This window comes from Lissotriton vulgaris, chromosome 3_1 (genome assembly GCF_964263255.1).
Source record: "Lissotriton vulgaris chromosome 3_1, aLisVul1.2, whole genome shotgun sequence".
Lineage (NCBI taxonomy): Eukaryota > Metazoa > Chordata > Amphibia > Caudata > Salamandridae > Lissotriton > Lissotriton vulgaris.
This window is the reverse complement of record NC_141689.1, coordinates 20,464,850-20,484,856: the sequence shown is the minus strand read 5'-3', so window position 1 is coordinate 20,484,856 and position 20,007 is coordinate 20,464,850. Positions and strand designations below refer to the sequence as shown.

Below are 20,007 nucleotides of genomic sequence, written 5' to 3'. Positions count from 1 at the left end.
ACGCCCTATCCTGACAAATGAAGTAGGTACCCCTAGCAGTAAGAAAGGCAGGGGAAGAGTTAGACGGATACACGTAAGTCTCAATGCACTCACTCTTCCCTAGCTGAGCTCTTGGATTTCTCCCATATCCTTGCAAACAGACTTGACCTCGGTGAGGTATGACCCAAATTGGAGTGGAGCTCTTACGCTTGCTTTCACCCAAACTAATGCGATACTCCGTAGAATTCCAACTCAGATATACTCGTAATTCATCTTTAGGATAAGATGGGGTGTTATTGACGTCTTTAATCATGTCAATGATTCCCTTGACTAAAGCTTTATTGGCAGAGTTATATTTAGTGGAACGTGGTGGACGCGGAGGATAGGTCTCAAGGGCATAGACAAAAGTAGTCTGAAAGGCCTGAAATGATCCATTATAGCTAAAAGGCAAGACCAAATAGGGAATGCCTTTATCCATAGTGTGTGGTATCAGACCACATACCCAGCAGTCTGTGGTGTTAACTACCAGTTGGTGTTGATGCAAGAGTTGTACAAAAGTGTTGTTTATGAATTCTGAGCGTCAAGCTTGTTCGTGTTCAGGAAACGGATGAAAGGAATGGTAAGAAGCAATAGTAGAAGAAACAGGATCAAGGGGAGGTACTGTAGTTGTTATCGGTGCAAAGATCAAATGGACGCCTAAGACGATTCCACTCACCAACATTATTAAAATAATTAAAAACATAATTGCACATTGTATCATAAAACATTTGTTGTGTAGAATCTTGTACAGTCTATTTCTGCGAACATAAATTACATTCTCTCGGTGCAGCTCAGGAAGCTCCATCTTCTACAACCGCTCGCGACCACTGATGGTATGTACGTAGTTGAAAATGCCTCTACCAGCCCTGGGAGTTCCCAGAACTGACCGAAAGACCGACCTTGTGTCTGGCCCCCGCAGATTCAACTAAGCACAAAGCCACGACCCTACGGCTACCCAGACGGCAAGGTATTAAGCACAAATAGAAATGAACAATGTTTGGCAAACTTCCTGGCTAGAGGCAATGTATCAGAGCAAAAATGATTAAAAATAGGCAGTTTCCTGCTTTATTAGTCTTTTGATTGAGAACGTAAGTTGTATCTCAGTTTTCCTGGTGCAGTTTGATCCGGAAATAGATTATGTTCAACAGGAGTAACAATGTTCAGGTTCGCAGATGACAAGTGTTCGTTTGATGCAGAGGACAAATGCTCAGTGTTCAGAGGAGCAATTTCAGATGGGGAGTCAGAGTTCGGTGGATCAGTAATTAGTTCTGCATCGCTGAAAGGAATGTATCTAGGAACTGGTTCGGTTTCAGAGGCACCAATTCCTTTTCTCACCCAGTTATCGTAAGGAAGCGGTAAGGGAACACGCTTTGCGTGCGTCGCGTGGATCCAGTTTTTTCTACCGGCCACTCGTACAGCAGTCCTCGTCGCCAGCAGCACCTGGAATGGTCCAACGAATCTTGGTTGAAGATTTCTGGTTCGTCCAAAGTTCTTTACAACGACCAAATCTCCAGGTTTCAGCTGATGGCCTGGACTTTCAGGAGGCTTTGGCAATGCATCGAAAACCTGTTGATGAATGAGACTCAATTTAGCAGTCAAGTCAAAAAGATAATCGATTAACATTGGGTATTCCAGCTGCTTAAACGACTGAACACTATCTTATAGGGACTAAGCCCTACTAGGAAATGCACAGTCGCTCTTGTGGATAGCAGGGCCAAAGGTAAGGCGTCTGGCCAGGCCAAGCCCGTGGAGGCTTGTATCTTAGCCAGTTTCAGTTTGAGGGTGCCATTGTACCCTTCAACTAAACCTGCTTACTGGGGGTGATTCGCACTGTGGAACTTTTGCTTTATCCCTAAGCCTGCACACACACTCTGCATAACTTTCCCTAGGAACTCACTTCCATTATCTGACCATACAATCCGTGGCATTCCGTATCTGGGGAAATATTCTTTGAGGAGAATTTTGGCAGTAGACAAAGCAGTATTGTCTTTAAGTGGATAAGCTTCGATCCATCTTGAAAAAGCACAGACTACCACTAGGACGTACTTGAGATTATTACATCGATCCATGTGAATGAAGTCTAACTGAATCACTTCAAAGGGACAGGAAGGAGGAGCGAAATGACCAGCAGGTGTGGGTGTTCCCTTGCCAGGATTATGCATCAAACATATCATGCAGTTTCTCACCACTCTTTCTGCACACTTACTAATTTCATCATTCTTCCAGACTGGTGCTAACATCTAACAAATCCCTTTAGAACTGATGTGCGCTGCTCCATGCTCCATCGTTACTACCGCAAGCACGTACGCATCAGGCAACATCCAACGCTGCTGTTCCGTCAAACCAATCCAACATCCATTCGAGTCCAATTTACCCGTTTCTTTCCATGCAAGTTTTTCCTCTTCAGTCGCTTCTTCTTGAATCGTTCTCACACTTTCCATTGTGTCTTCACACATTCCCGAATCAGTAACCCATCTTGCAGACGTTGCAACATACATCCTACTCATCGGGTTTCTAGCTGTCTGTTTTGCTGTCTTGTCAGCAAAGGCATTTCCTCGACCAACATCATCCGTGATTGCTCGATGAGCACTGCACTTCACAATCGCAACTTCCACTGGTAAGGTTAGAGATTCCAACAAGTCATTAACTAGCTGACCATGCTGTATCTTAGTCCCATGGGACATAATAAAACCTCTTTCCTTCCACAATCGTCCAAAACTATGGGCTACGCCAAATGCGTACTGACTATCTGTGAACACATTCACTCTCTTTCCCTCACGCTCTAGTCAACGCAATCAATTCTGCAGCTTGGGCAGAATTCTGACTCACTCTTGCAGTCTCCACAATCGTACTCAAAGTCGTTACTGCATAGGCATCTGTCACATCACCATTCTCCAATTTAAAACACGACCCATCAACATACAACGTGCCATCTGGATCAGACAACGGAGTGTCTTTTAAATCAATTCTTCCTTTTGTCTCCTCCTCAGTTCTAAAACAACAGTCATGTGGTTCAGAATCACTCGACTCTTGACTAGTCGGCAACAATGTTGCTGGATTCAATACATTGCATCTTTTGATCTGAATATGACTTGCTAACAGTGTCAGCTCATAGCCTGATAATCTAGCACTGGTAAGATGCTGCGTCTTTGTTCAGTTCATGAGTGTATCCACGGCATGTGGAACCATGACCACTAGCATGTTGTTCATAACCAAACCAGCAGATTGCCGAATGGACGCTGCAGCTGCCGCTGTAGCTCTCAAGCAACTAGGCAACGCTCTGGCTACCGGATCTAATGTTGATGAAAAATACGCACAAGGGCGTTGTTTATCACCAAATTGCTGCGTCAGAACACTCAAGGCGCAACCTTCTCTCTCGTGGACATAGAGTGTAAATGGCTTACTGTAGTCAGGTGTACCCAACACAGGAGCTGAACATAGTGCATTTCGTAACTCAGAAAAGCTCTGCTGACATTCATCAGACCATGGCACTGGATTCGGAACACCTTTCCCAGTCAAAGCCACTAACGGTTTAGCCAAAAGAGAAAAATTTGGGATCCATTGCCTACAGTATGAAGTAATACCCAAAAACGCACGCACTTCTCTCTGTGTGCTAGGAACATTCATCTGCGTAATTGCTTTTATTCTCTCTGGGGTCAACCTTCTTCCCTCCTTTGACAAGAGATGACCTAGGTAGGTCACTTCTTGGCAACAGTATTGCATTTTGGAAGGAGATACCTTGTGGTTCAAATCAGACAAATGATGCAATAAAGAAATTGTAGCTGCTTTGCAGGTTTACTTGTCATCGGCAGCCACTAGAAGATCATAGACATATTGCACTAAGGCAGAACCAGGAGTAAGTACAAAGGAACTACGGAAACACCCTCTACGCCGGTACCACCGCAAAACTCCAGAAAAAACTCCAACGCATCCAGAACGCTTCAGCCAGGCTCATATTGAACATCCCGCGCAAAGAACACATCTCCGGTCACCTGAAAAGCCTCCACTGGCTCCCCGTCAATAAGAGGATTACTTTCCGGCTCCTAACCCACGCACACAAAGCACTCTACGAAATCGGACCCGAATGCCTCAACACACGACTGTCCTTCTACACCCCCCCACCCCGCCAACTACGATCCTCCAACCAGGCCCTGGCCACTGTACCTCGCATCAAAAAAACCACCATGGGAGGTAGATCCTTCTCCTACCTGGCAGCTAAAACCTGGAACTCACTTCCCACTCACCTTCGCCTTACTCAGAACCACCTAGCATTCAGAAAGCAACTTAAAACGTGGATATTTGACAAGTAAATCCCCACCCTTCCTTCAAGCGCCTTGAGACCCTCTGGGTATGTAGCGCGCTATATAAATTTATTGACTTGACTTGACTTTTTAATGCCTGACTGTAAATAGATGGGCTTTCACAATAGCCTTGTGGAGCACGTTTAAACCTGATGCTTCGGCCTCCTAAAGAGAAGCCGAAAATATCTCTGCTTTCCTCGGCTATCGGAATGCTGAAAAAGGCATTTTTCAAGTCGATCACAGAGAACCACGTGGCTGTAGCGGGGATCAACGTTAACAATGCAGTAATGTCTGGCACCACAGGAAACTGTGGAATCACAATTTTATTAACCTCTCTAAGATCAATTACAAATCTATAGACTGGAGGTTTTGTGGGGTCAGTTCGTTTCAGAATAGGCAATACAGGACTATTACAGACATTTCCTCTAGTTTCCTCTATTACATCCTTCTTGATCAAGTCTTGCACTAGCAATAGGAGCGCACGCTCACCTTCACTAGTGATTTTGTATTGTGGGATTCGTGGAAATGTAACATTTGCTTTCAAAGTCACTACATATGGTGGGATTTCCAAAAGACCTACATCGTTAGGACCAGTCGCCCAAAAAGTATCAGGGAGAGAACGCAGCTCCAGTGGGAGCGCATCCATTGACAAATACATCGGGGAGGTGATTCTCTTACCTAATGTAAGCTGTACTCCTGAAGGAGAACAGTATAATGTCGCATATAGGCGTTTTAACAAGTCTAAACCAAGCAGATTTTCATTACAACCAGTCGTCAAAATCAAGGGAGCTTTCAATTGACGAGGCCCAACAGAAATAGACAAAGGGCCAGAAACAGGGTTGTGAACAGGGGCGCCTGAAAAACCTACAGAAACATTTGTTAAGCCGGACAAAAGTGCGCCAGGGAATTTTGCATGTATGATAGAACTTTTTGCTGCACCAGTATCCAACAGAAACGGTTCGACTACACCTGATGTAGTTACTGCGACATAAGGCCCACTCTAGTCTACTGGAACTAACACTACTCCCTCTCTTTGTCCATGGCTGTCCTAGTACTCATTTTGCTGAAATTCCTCACCAACTTCACAATAATCTTCAACATGATACTGTTGAGATCTAGCTGGCTGTGTAGACTGACCATTTCGTTGATCAAAATAATTAGACGGGCGATCATTCGTTTGCGGAGGCATAGTACCTCGTCCTCGACCTCTAGAATTTTGCATAGAACCACCACGACCTCTCTGAGCTGCTGCAGCATTATTTTGTGCCAATACCGGACACTCATTCTTGTAATGACCTTCCTTTTAGCAATAAGCACATTGATTCCATTGGTATTGCGGTCTCTGTGAACCATAGTCAGTCCTCTGATACGACCCTTGCTGTGTATTCGTTTGATTCGTGCGGGCGGATATGCTTGTTGCAAAAGGACTTTAGTTTTTAAATCTTTCGTCTTTTTATCTGATTTTTCCTTCTCTTCTTTATCCCTATTTTCATAGTACTGGGCAGTTGCAAGTATCTGCGCAGTCGTAGAGACAGCCCACGCACTTTCAGAATTCTTTAATTTATTACTAAGCTCTGGCAATAGATTGTGCACAAACTTATCAACAAATAATCTCTGACCTCCTTCTGTGCTCATATCCTGACCACTGTGATCTACGAAAGTCTCTTCGAATCTGGTGAAAAAGTCGGAGACGCTTTTGTCTTTCTCTGCCTGCATGCGGACAACTTGTCCCAATTAACACGCAATGCCGGCATCAGAGTTTTCATTAGATCAATTATTCTACCGGGCAAATTAGCAATTAAAGGTTCAGGTTTAGAACCCCCAATTTGTTTACCATCTGCCGCAATAATAGCTGCCCTGTCACCACCTAGAGCAACTGGATGATTTTCTCTACGAATTTTAGCCCAAATTGGTTGCGGTATTACATTACCAAATAGCATATCAATGTCCGCTAGATTCATTACGCAAGCCTCAACTGTTTGCGCTAACTCTTTGTAGTACCCAGCAGGATTTTTACGCGGATCTGGCAAGGCCTGTTTTACTGCTAACACTTCAGCTCGCTTCCACGGAATGTGTATCCACACTCTCTGGAATTGCGCTGGAGCGGCTGCAATACCACGTACTGCATCAGCTTGTACAGCATCGCGCCATATCGGCAGAACCTCTCTCATAGGGTATTGTCGACCTTTATTTGCGCTACCACCCCTTGGTGAACGGAGAGAAGGATCAACCCTACAATCTAAAATTAGTTCTATTGCTTCTTTTATCTCCTGACCAACTATCATTCCTGCGGCAAATTTTTGTTGAATATGAATTAATTCGTCTGGAGCTTGTTCAGAATCATTCTCATCCCATTCCTCACGCAATAGAGAACACATAACATCAAACACATAGCGTTGTGTCGGTTCGTTCCATTGCATAAATGTATCTAGTACATCTCGTACACTATATCTTCCCACTTTCCAAACCCATCTAAGAGCAGTGGAATCTAATATTCCTCGTTCTTCGATATTAGGAAGTTGACTACGTCTCTGAACAGATTCAGAGGCAGGACTCTTAATCAAAGTTTTGTAGAAAGGAGAGAGAATATTAGAGACAGAATCAGTGATTCTCCGCCGAACAGAAAGCGGTGTCATATAGCTAGAGGAAGTTTGAAGTAGAGTAGTAGTCGGGACAGAAGAAACAGTACCAGTAGGTGTAGGAGGCAAAGTAGCTTGCAAAACAACAGGTATTAGAGGCACAGGTATAGGCAAAGGAGCAGGAGCTGGCAACCCTGGAAGAGGAGGTGCCGGAGGAACATTGATAACCACAGGGACGACAGGAGCTTGATTCAGGGGAGCAGGAGCAGGTATACCAGGCTGTCCAGCAACCGGTAACACAACATTCGGCAGAGGTGGAGCCGTAGCACCCTGTGCATACGGTGGGGGTGACCTCAACAAATAAGACAACAGAGGATCATTTTCAGAATCCTCCAATATCTTAGTTGTACTCGATGGCAAAGCAGGGTAGCACTTGTCTATCGCAAAATTACGCTCTCTATCGGCTACCTCTATCGCTTTCTCAGATTCATTGAGTTGCAGCTGCTTAGCAGACTGTTCTAGAGTCAACTCCTGTTCTTTCTGTTCTTTCTTCAACTTTTTAGTCTCTCTCTGTTTGGATTCTTTTCGCCAACAACGGAAAGAATCAAACATTGCCGGCCGGGCTTTCTTTTTAAACAATCTTCTTTCTAGATTATCGAGAATTTCAGGTTCAAAACTACCATGTAGTGGCCAACTAAGGACACCATCTTTCTCCGTATAGTGGATCCATACCTCGTTATAAGAGATAGGGCCCACACCAAATTTGCAATAAAGATCATAAAGAGGAGTTCCAATCGGAGGAACCGAACATGAGTCCTCCAACCGGGAATCGCTGTTGCAACCAAAACATGAAAACAGACAACTTTTCCGACTTACCATTTTATAAACCGGAACACAGAACAAACACAAACTACAGTGCGCACTCGAACTTAGGCCTACCAAAGAGAACAAATGTATCGATACCCAGACTAAACCAAAAGATTATCGTAACTAGAACAACCAGTGATAATCTTACGAAACCAAACCAAACCAAGGAACTAAAAGGATTATCCGACCCCTTACGAAGTAACCAAACAACTCGCAACCACTTCATACTTAACTGAGGTACTGAAGACGTCACCAAGGAGAAACCCGTCACGTCTTGCTGTACTAAGGTCTGCACCTCGGGTCCAAGACAGGGCGACGGTCAAGGCAACAGACCACTTCAGCCGTCCGAACGGGAACCCTCGTGGAAGAGAACGTCAGGCCACTTTTGCGATATGCCGGGATCGATGAAGTGGGGCGCCTCCATCCGGAATCTTCACACAAAGTTTCTCGAACTCTTCAGGCTTTTGGACCGGAACCAAATGACGTCGCCCCACGATGGGCGCCAATTGGAGTTCTGGACTTTTTCGGTACCGTCCAGAGGTGTCAGGGACAACAGCTGAAGACCCCTGAGTTCTATCTGTCTCGGTGCAAAATAAACAGAAACACGGGCTTCTCGATGGTGGCGTCAAAGACCAAAGGTTTATTACTGCAGGGACACAGAAGTCACAGAAACTACACGCGGGCAGAATCTAGGAGACTGATCGAATTGTATTAAGTGGTTGCTCCTTAAATACAGAATTTTTGGCTGGGGGCAACATTCTCCACATACTAGTGTGTTTCTCAAACATGATGTCCTAAACAATAAATATTTGGCGTTACACAGGAATCGTCAACCATATCTGATGTCAAAATATTACGAATGAGAGGTTTCCCACTGTTCCATCATAATCCCATGTCATCTTTGCATTCAAGAGCCGGACCGCCTCATCGTAAATTTCGTTACTTCCCCCTAATAAAGGCCCAGAAGGAAAGGAGCAGAGCCAGGTGCAGAAGATAGAAAAGCAGGATAAGAGATGTTTGTAGGTCGTAAATGGGCAAGACTACCAGCTTCGGCCACCTAATCATGATCAGGCCAACGAACACGAGAACCAGTATAGCAGGACTGGCCTCGGGCAGAGGAGGCAGCTTCTGCCGAGTCATGCGGCCACAGCGTTTCTGTCCTAAGGTGCACGTGTCACAAGAGAGGTGAATCGTCGGCTAAAGCCTCCGTGTCCTTAATTGAAATCAAATGATCAGAGGTCACTGTGTGTTCATTGACTATGTGAGGGCAAGAAAACAAGATGGATGCCATGATCTAAAATGGATGCCATCGGTGCATCGGAAATGTGGTTATAACTGGAGTGCTCTTGCTCGTACCATTGCGAAAACACCAGGATATACTAAATGGATCATTTGCGGTTCATCGGTACCAAAATTATGAATTTACGACAATGTTGAAAACACGGGTTCAAATCGTCACGGAACCTCAACTGTATATGATATTCTTATTGTCTGTAACAATGTTGAGAATAGTCAAAGTAATCGTATTGCCTCGAAGAGGTAGTTTGGATGACTCTGACTGACCTACATGTAACCTCCCACTGGACACTGAATATTTCATATGACTCAATTAAAAGCCTTTCTCACGAAACCATTAAAAACCTGTCCGAAAATGAAATCCTCACACTAAAATCTAAGCCTCACAATCGGTTTGTAGTAGCGACCTATGTTGAGTTGAACCTGTATCCTTATCTGTGACTCTTTTTGTTAAATTCCCATAAATTATGTCTTTTAAGGCTGAGAATGGCCCTATTTAATGTCTCGGAAGTTCTCAAAAGATGGAAACTTACACAGGCAGGATATTCCTGCCACTTCTGACCATACCAGAGGAAATCACTGACCCAGGTATTGTGTTCCTACACTGGGTTCGCGTGGGAACAGTCATTTTGGCTTAAGCCAATTATTTTGAGAACTGAACATTCGCTTATGTCAGGACGAAATCGGCCACTGTTTTAAGGGAAGGGATTTCAAGATCACAGTGTGCTTTCTAAAGTTTATGAACAGTGGCCACTGAAGTTCCTCACTAGCGAACCCTGCAAACGCTGAAATACAGCACATACGCTACATCTCATAAAATAATATTCAGTCTTGCACTTTAGATAATATTTTAAGAATCCCCTTTTAACCACCCCACATATGTTTGGTATATATGAACTGTGGGCCATATGTACGATGAAGTGGCGGAGAGTGTCGTTAGCCTTCTGGGCTTAATGACATGCTATGCCACTTCGGAAATGCGGGGCTGCACCATATTTACAAGAATGTGGTGCAGCCGTGCGTTTCCCCCTGTGATGGCGCTAAGTTTCACAACTTAGCACCAATGCAGGCACCCTTGCACGAGAGTGCAAGGGTGTCTGTGAGCAGGGGAGGATTGGTTATGTGAAGGAAGTTGTCCCTTCCTGCACATAAACAATCCTAAAATGCCATTTTGTAACTATCATGTGTGCTGCTTCGGAGTTTGGCGGCTTTTGTCCCCGGGGCAGCACTGAATATCACCGAGTCTGAGACTGCGAGTGCGATGAGAAAATGGTAGTGTACCGCTAGCTGTGACGGCGGGTGCAGCGATAGATCAGTAGCTGTGCAAAAGTGGCTGAGATGGACTGCGGCAGCCCTGCGGGAGCAGACAGAGCACTTTAGGCTGTGGTGTGCGGTCAGGACAGCGGAGGTGTGATCGGACTGGCGGGTGCCTGCAATTGCTGTAGCTGAGGAGGCCCTTCACTGGAAAGGGTGGAGTGTAAGTGTGAGCGGGAAATCCGTTACGTTCGCGGATTTTGCAAATTTTTGGGAAATCCGCAATCCGCGAATTTTGCGGATTTCCCGCAAAATCCGCAAAAAAAAATCCGCGAGCGTAATGGGTTCAAAAGTTGAACCCCCACTCATGCAACTATTTTACAATGGCGCCAGCAAGCTGTCAGCGCCGTTGTAAAATAGTTACAAAGTTAGCTTGCGCAGGAACCACTAGATAAAACGAAGCAGGATCCGGTTTATTTTATCTAAGTGCTTCCTGTGCAAGCTAACTTTGTAACTATTTTACAACGGCGCTGGCAGCTTGCTGGCGCCATTGTAAAATAGTTACAGCTCACAGCTCACTCAAGGGACCCCTGCGCCCTTCGGGATGATTGCATAGTAACACACACATGGACGCTCGAACTAGTTGATGCTCAAATTCAGTGACTCATTCATTAGCCCAATAACAATCGTGAGCGTTGTCGAGGCTGGACAGGTGTGCCTTCTTCCCAAATCTACAGTGGAAAATCAGCAATGATGCTGGATAGGCTTTGCATCCTTGACTTTCAAGAGCACAATACCCGTGCTGTTCCTGTGACCAGGAGCTTCTTTCTCTCCATCTGCTGAACTGATCTTTCTCTGACCTTTTATTCACACAAGACAAGGCACATACCCTACTGGGCACATTGTGTTCGCACGGGTTTCTGCAAGTTCACACGCGTTTTGTACAATTTCGCAATTTGCGAAATTGAGAAATTGTACAAAACCCTCGCGAGCTTGCAGAAACCCGTGCGAACATAAAAAAAAAATCTGCAAATTCGCGGGAATTCGCGGATTTTGCAGATTGCGAGTTCGCAAATCCGCCTAGGCTTAGTGGAGTGGCCCTTGCTGGGGAAGAAAGCCATCTGGAGCAGGATGACATGAGCTGATTGTGGGGTGATCCATCCGGGCCGCACAGTAGAAGCAGTAGCGGGGGGCCTGGCCACTGGTGGTGAGTGGGGCGCTGGCGAGAGCTGGATCTGCTGGGCAGGCGTGGCACTGAGCCCGGCTGGGGTGAGGTGCCTCGGGTGTCCGCGCTGTTGGACTGCGATAGGTGGAGGTTTCAGCTGTGCTCCATTCCTTGACTAGCAGGTCCCGGTGCTGTCCCTCGGTCCTGGTGTTGCTCCCGGGATTCGTCTATGCCCCACTACTGTCCCTACACTGGGTGTGTGGGGGTGGAGGACCTTGGTGAGTTACGCAGGTGAGGGGGAAAACAGCAGGGGCGTATGCCGGGGAGCGCAGACACACAGTGAAACCCCCAACTGGTCATTGAAGAGTTGCCCATATCCAGACATACCAGAGGGCTCGTTGAAAGACACAGCATTTACGAGACACTCGTGGGGTGGCATGGATGGGTAGCAGTGGGGCCCCCAGAGCAGGCAGTGCGTGGTGACAGCGAATCATTGCTTGTGGAGGTTGCTGGTGACCTGGGTGCCGGTGAGGTGAGGAGTTGTTGGCTGCGCCGGCAGTGCGGGCAAGATCAGAGTGCTTCGTACAGGCTGAGTGAACCTGCAAATATGGGCAAATCTGAGCCGAAGCATGCGAAACTACAATTCGAAAATAAGAGACTAACCCGAACTGCAGATGGCTCGGGGGACCAGGGTGAATCCACAAGTGCCTCAGGCCTAGCAGAGGGGGTGGAAGATGACACAAGATCAATCCTTCTGAAGCTACGTGCAGGGATGAAAACTATTGATAGTAAGTATTATGCTCTGGCAACGGGAATCAATTTGGTTAAAAAGAAAGTTGAGGAACATGAAAATAAACTGGATGTTCTCGAGAACAGGGTGTCTGATGAGCATGATGCACAGGCGGAGTCACGTACACAGCTGCTTCAGATGGAAAAGGTGCTGGCGGTGATCAGCGCCAAGAATGAGGATTTAGAAGCGCGCTCGCGCAGAAACGTCTGCATACTCGGTCTATCGGAAACCACGCCCGTTAACAAAATGGAGCCTTTCATAGATGTACTATTTGGCCCGGCCCTGTTGGGGTTGATGATAGTGGAGAGGGTGCACCACTCCTTGGGGCCACGGCCCAAGCCGGGTGCACCTCCAATGCCAATCATTGCACGACTCCTAAACTACGTTGACAGGGAGGCTGTTCTGAGAGAAGCCAGAGCCATAGAGCCAGTGGTGTACAAAAGAGACAAGCTATCGCTCTTCCCTGATTATACACCCGTGGCGCAATAGGCACGGAGAGAATTTGTGCCAGTGAAAAGGCTACTGAGAGAGGCGGTGGTACCCTATGCTATGATGTACCAGGCCAAATTATAGATCACACATGAGGAACAATCGCACTTCTTAACGGACGCAAAATCGGCGCTGACATTAGCGAAACACATTTGAAAGGTGAAGCTCTAGCAGAAGTCAGTAGAAGTTGCAATGTTGTAATCGGGACTGAACGATCAGGAGTGAGTCTAAGGAGGTTGTCTTGGTGGACCGCAGTGCTGCCTGAAAGAATCGAACTGGCGACGGCATAGACGATGATGGACCTCGTTTGAGTAGGGGCGGTGGAGGGGACACAGTTCTGGCAGTTATCATAAAGTTTTATTGTTCAGTGGGAGGAGTATTGTATGACTGTTGGTAGCATTTTGTAGGAGGTAAGGGGGGCAAATAGTGATTCTGGCAACTGCACCTCGATGCAGGATCTCGTGCCGAGACTCTCCCTGATGCGGGTGTTCCCCATATAGTGACTGGGGTAACGAAGAGCAAGGGGTTGGGGATGTGGGGGGGGTGCATGGTCTCGACCTGTTTGGGAGGTTGTAGTGGGTGGCGGGCGGGAGGGGATGGAGGGGAGAGGGATGTTGTTGTTTGTTTTGTGTTTTGTTCTTCTTTTTGTAGGCAATCCATGTTTTTCAATTGTCTGTCAGGGGAAGCGATGCTGAGAGGCGGTAATATGCCTGGCGTCCCTCTAGAGCTGGATAGCTTTCGGTTGATCACAAGCTATACACTACTAGATGGCAGGTAGATGTAGACTGTTAACATGGAATGTACGAGGCCTCAACTCTCCCAAAAAAGTAAGACAGGTGGTGTTATACTTGAATAGACACCAGATACACATCGCTTTATTGCAAGAAACACACCTGACCAAATATACTGAGCTGGAGATTGCGAGTCGATGGGCGGGCTTCCGTCTGGCTGCATCATACTCATCTTATGCAAGCGGTGTACTGATTATGGTTAAAAAATGGGTGGAGTTTACGCCACTGCACACTTACACAGATGAAGAGGGGAGATGTGCGATGGTATGCGGTAAGCTATATGGTGAGTTGATATCTGTTGTTAATATGTATGGCCCGATATTGGATGATCCGGCTTGTGTAGACCGCATTAGTGGAAGGTTGTGTGGGTGGCCAGCCTCTCCTGTAGTATGGGGGGGAGATCTAAATACTTATTTGAATGTGATATTAGACAAGTCCAGCCCCGTCTCACACCGGACCCCCAAGGTGGCTAAAAGTATAGTGAGAGCCATGGAGGTATTTGGGCTATATGACATTTGGAGAGAAAGACATCTGCCGATGAGGGAAGGTACACTTGCAACACCTACATATGGAAGCTGGTCGTGGCTGGACTACCGGCTGGTCAGAGGAGAGGTGATGGACTGGGTTGTTGAGGTGACACATATGGCTCGAACACTATCGGACCACAGTCCGGTGATACTGGAGGTGGTGGTCCTGGGGGCAGTGAGGCGACCTTTCACTTTGAGACTGCACTCTGAGGCGTTATTTGATCCAATCTATGAGTCCACTGTGAGAGAGGCTAAAGTACAATATTTTGCTTTGAACAAAGGGACAGTGGAAGAGTCTTCTAAGTTGTGGGAGGCCTTTAAGGTCACAATTAGGGGGGTCTGCATAGAAACCACAGCAGGCATCCTAAAGGACATACATACCCAACTCCAAAACACTGAAAATAGACTGCATGCGTTGGAGAGAGAGTACTCAGTCAAACCAGAGGCGGGAACATTAGCTCATATACAGGAACTAATCAGGGTTTATGAGGACTTAGCTGACACAGAGATAAAGTATATCTCTAGAAGATTTGCAGCAAGACGGTATGGGGACCTGGACGCACACTAGCGCTCAAAATCAGGGAGAGGCTGGAGCAGCCTCGAGTGGTCATGATAGTTGATGACTTGGGGGGCGAGCATTACAGGCGGGAGGATATTGTACAACAATTTCGCAGCTTCTATGCAGAGCTTTATAAGTCGCGCAGTGCTGCAACGGAACAGGAATTTGAGGCATACCTAGATAATATCGCTTGTGCCTGGCTCTCTGATGTACAGAGGAAATATCTATGTTTACTCATAGATGAGCAAGACATAAAGATGGCGATAGCGGCGCTGACTAATGGAAAAGCGCCTGGCCCGGATGGGCTCACAGTAGAATTCTATAAGAAATATGCGGACCTGCTCACCCCGCACCTCTTGGATATGTACCCTGAGGCATACGAGGGTGGAAAACTGCCTCCTTCCCTGAGAGAGGCCTTGGTCATTACGCTCCTTAAAAAAGATAAGCCACCGGAGAGTTGCGAGTCCTATCATCCGCTGTCACTCATTAATATTGACGCCAAAATATTGGCAAAGATTTTGGCAACTAAGCTGCAGCCGTTGCTACAGGGGCTAGTACTACCTGACCAGGCAGTTTGCATTCTGGAAAGGTTCACCTCGCACAACCTCAGCATGATTTTCTCAATGTTTCATGTTTTAGACCCCAGTTTGGAGGCGGCAGCGGTGCTGCTGGACGCGGCTTACGCATTCGACTCAGTGGAATGACCCTATATGTACCACGTGCTGCAGTGCATGGGCTTCCCCCCACACTTTGTGCAGTGGATTAAAGTGCTGTATACGGTGCCGACTGCAAGGGTGCAGGTGGGGGGACTGACATCCGAGTCATTTTGCATTGAGTGAGGCACTAGACAAGGCTGTCAACTGTCGCTTTTGTTGTTTGCGATAATTCTGGAGCCGTTGGCTTGTGTGATACGCCAGAGACACAGGGAAACTGCACTTAATTTTGATTACAGACCGGTGGCGATATCGCTATATGCGAATGACATGGTTCTATTTGTGCGAGAAGCGGCCACATATTTAACACAACTGCTGCGGAATATGTCCAGTTTGGCTATATATCGGGCCTCCACATCAACTGGGAAAAATTGTACATTATAGCGCTGACGGAGCGCACTACTAAACGCAGTTTGGAGTTCTAACTGTGGGCAACTGACCCTATTAAATATCTGGGAGTCTGGGAGTCTGGATTCATCGCGATCCGGTAATTGTGGTTCGTGAGAACTATGTAAGGGCATGTTTGAAATTGGAGGACTGGGTACATGTCTGGATTACGCTGCCTCTTTCGCTGGCTGACCAAATTGTGTTATTCAAGATGATAGTGCTGCCGAGGTTCCTTTACCTTTTTGTGAATATTCCTGTGGTACTCACAAAGGCTTTCTTCAAGAATCTTCGGAGCCAGCTGATCCGGCTGGTATGAGAGGCAAGGCGGCGAGAGTGCAGTGGTCGATTCTCACAAAGGGATATGAGAGGGGAGGTTTTGCGGCCCCAGACTTTTATGCGTACTACTTGAGTGCGCAGGCCCAATATGCTTATCACTGGTACAGACCACACGCTTCTACTCCGCATGTTGCAGTTGAAGAGGGTGATGCTGCTCCGATCCCTCTCCTTAGCATTATCACTCATTACGCGCGTGGCACTCCTATATCAGAAATAAATGCGCTTGGCCCCACGATTGCGGCCTGGAGTGATAAAGGGCGCCTAGCGCGAAAGCTGCCGCTCTATGCCTCACTCATGCATTTAGAATATCATGCCGCTTTGTCAGTCACGCATGGAGGCCCCACTATGAGATTGCTGCGGGAAGCAGGAATTGTACATATGAGTGACATTTATCCACAGCTCCAGAAACGCTGCAGTGTGTCAGCAACCAGTCACTTCTCTTTCGTTTTGCAGTGCATGGACTGATGCACGAGGTCCGGACGCATTATCTCACGTATCCGCAGGAACCCCATGAGCTGTTTTCACTGCAGTTTGTGCTTTCCTCTCGCCCAATAAAAAACTGGTGTCCCAACTGTATAGGATGATGAAGGATGAAACTGTTGAGATGCCTGATAAAAGTTTGGAACGGTGGAACGGTGGAATGAATGCCTGCACCATTACGGAGGAGAACTGGATGCACATTTGCGATATGACAGGGAAACTCACAATGACTTCTAACTTGCGGATCATCCACTTTAAATATATTCATCAAGCGTATCATAACCCAGCGAGGCTACACAGGTTTGGGTTGCCTGGTACTACGTGTTGTGATAGATGTGGGCAAAATTGGTCAGATTTCATGCACTTGGCGTGGGGCTGTTGGAGAGTGGGTGAGTTTTGGAGCGCAGTAGTGGGCAGTATACAGGAGATGGTTGCGGTAGACATGCAGTGCAATCCGCTGGTGTGTCTGCTCTGCTGTGTGCCACACATTCGTGGAGTGGCTGGCACTTTTGTGAGATTAGCGCTATCACGTGAGGTGGCAGATCTAAACATAGTTTATTGTCGAGACACTCTTAATACATATGTGGAGGAGTTGCTGGTCAGTTCTCGGCCGAGGGACATCTGGGAGCCTCTGATATTGTACTTAATCAGTAAGTCGGTGTGATGCTTTCCAAGTATAAATGCCAAAGGAGGGGGGTTGGTACAGTTACAAAGACGTAGAGGTGAGCTGTACCTGCTCGTAGCTGGATGGGCTGGAGGGGTGGCTGATGGTGGACACACAGCTGTGGCATTCTTAAGAATTGCCTATTTTCTTGTTTTTTCTTTTTCTTTGTAGATCGATTTTTGTTTTTTGAGTATGACGTTATTGTATAGTTTCATTGTATAAGGTTATTGTTCTCCCTGCTGGTCCAAACGTTAGAAAGGTTGCAGAATCAAGGTGTTGATTGCTGTACGTGGCGGGGGGGTTTGAAAATGGCAGACAAGTGTTTGATCTCAGTCAAATATTCTGTTCTTTATTTATTTTGATTATTGATTTAAGTAATTGTGTAGTGTTTGTGGTGTCAAAAGAGAGTGTCATTTTCATTTGATTTACAGTATGTTTTGTCCTTTAATATAACATCAATAAAAAAATATTAAAAACCAAACCTTTTTTTGCGTTTGTGTTTCGCATTTCTGCGGCACCGCGTTGACTTTATCGCGGACTTTTGACACGTTATTGGGAGCCTATCGCATGGTACTGCCATGTTGAGAATACAATGTTAACACTGCAATATTTTCCCGCAATAGACTGCGATGTGAAGCGTTTTGTTAAGCTTATTTTGCGGTAATTATCACACGTTCTTGAGAATTTCCCCCCTAGTGGGGTTAGTAAATAATATCTAATATTTTGCCTTGAAAGTTTGTTTGACGCAACACACGATCATCTTCAGGTCTCTTGCTTTGCATAACATACACAGCGATAGGTTGGGCATCCTTACCATTCCGTGGAAAGGCGAGGGTTATGGTCCCACCTATTCATCAGTCTTAATTCAAATAACGCTGCTCTAGCGCTGCGCGCATATCGCTCCTTGCCTGTAGAATTTTAAAGATTCACTTGCCTTGTTTTATGTAAATTGCGCCGAGCGCTTCGCGCTTTTAATTAGTATTCTTCTACCGCTTAGGGGGAAATAAGGGAGTCTTACCCGCACCATAATCGCCACATACCCACATTTGTGGGCTAGAAGGGACTCGGGGGCTCTGCAGCATCATCGCGCCGGTTGTGAGCGCCATCTTGGAGTGGGGAGAAGTCCTTCCACTCTCAGCGCCATCTTGGTGAGGGAGAGACACTCGCCCTGCCAGGACCCACGTGACATCCAGTCGGCCATTTAAGATGGCCGCTAGACAAGTGTGCAGCGACGGTGCGCAGCGGGGGCGCCGTAGGGGCGCCGGAGGTGCGCCAGAGGTAAGCCCGTTTGCGCCCGTTCGCGCAACGGACGCGCTTAGGGCCGCTACCTCTGGCCCCTCCGGTCCAAACCGCATAGCTTACACTCGGAGTGAGCTCATCGAACTCAGACCTGGGCAGGACCCGGTCAGACCTTCTACCTCCAAGCCAATCACCAGTGGTTTGCTTAATGTCAGATCCCTCTGTAAGCACCACACGGAAATAGCCTTCCTCATTGAGTCTGAACAGCTCGATGTCCTCTTTCTCACAGAAACGTGGACTCGGGAGGACTGTGAGGTCGAGCTGGGCTTAGCCTGCCCTTCAGGATATAAAATTAGCCACTCACCGCGCCCACTTAACCGACGAGGGGGAATCGGATTCATTCATAGAGACTCGCTTACCCTCTCCCAGTTAAAGATTCGAGAGGTACCGGGATTTGAACTGATGGGTTTCTCAGTCAAACAGCAGGAGTCGATCTGCTGCTCGGGTGTTCTTTGTTACCGTCCCCCGGGACCAGCACCATCCATTCCTCTTCTCATTGACCTGATCTATGAACTTGCCAGCTCCCACTCCAGGTTATTAGTTCTTGGAGATTTCAATCTGTGGGCAGGCAGCTCGCTGGACAATGCATTTTTCTCTCTTAGCCAAGCCTGTACAGATATCAACTTAGTACAGCTGGTGAACGCCTCCACGCATCGGAGAGGCCACACTTTGGACCTGGTGTTTGCGGATCCTCAATGGGCATCATTCGTGGACATCAAGTGCCAATATTGGACGGACCACTTTCTGATCAGGTTTTCCCTTTGGTCGGAGGACCCTACTTCGCGTAAGGCTGGACTACCTCTAGCTAAGCTAGAGAGACCTTGGTCCTGCATCCTAAACACTGTTCCATTGCCGAACATCTTAGATGAGGACTTCAAACTTGGCAATACAGTCGAAGATAGTTATACCCTCTTCTGTCAGTCCATAGCTAGCTCGCTGGATAAGTTAGCGCCCCTTCGGAAGTCGCGAGGGAGAGTGAACCGAGCTAGTCCTTGGTACACGAGCGAACTTCGCCAGCTCAAACTCGACTGCAAACGCGCGGAAAGGGTCTGGAGGAAGCAGTACCTAGACTCTGAGAAAATTGCATTTAGGTCTGCTATGCATAAATATAAAGCTCAAATTAAGATAGCGAAAGCGACCTTTCTTGAACTCACTCTGAATCAGGCCCCAAACAAGGCTCAGGCCCTTTTTAAAATCGTTAAGGACCTGGCTCACCCTACGTGTGTGGCTAGTGCTGTTCCCTCGTCGCAAGCTCTTTGTGACTCTCTTGCGGATGCCTTTGAGGAAAAAATCCGTAAAATCCTAGCAGGTCTGCAGGACCCACGGAATTCCACCACTGAGGAGGGAGCTCCGGAGGAGATGGCCAGTCGACCCCTGCAGAGGGCTACTAATCTCTGTCAGGAAGCTCCGGTCACGCCCTCCAGTCGACACCGACCAGATGAGCAGCCCCCCAGCTTGGGAGCTCCGGCGGCGGAAGCCAGTCGACCCCAGC

At 47.1% G+C, this 20,007-nt stretch overlaps 1 protein-coding gene across 1 annotated transcript in view; it reads right to left on the bottom strand.

Annotated features, from left to right (window-relative positions):
• LOC147725836 (vomeronasal type-2 receptor 26-like) overlaps window positions 1-20,007 on the bottom strand; it is a 667,311-nt gene that overhangs the window by 20,741 nt on the left and 626,563 nt on the right. The gene's annotated exons all lie outside the window — the stretch shown is intronic.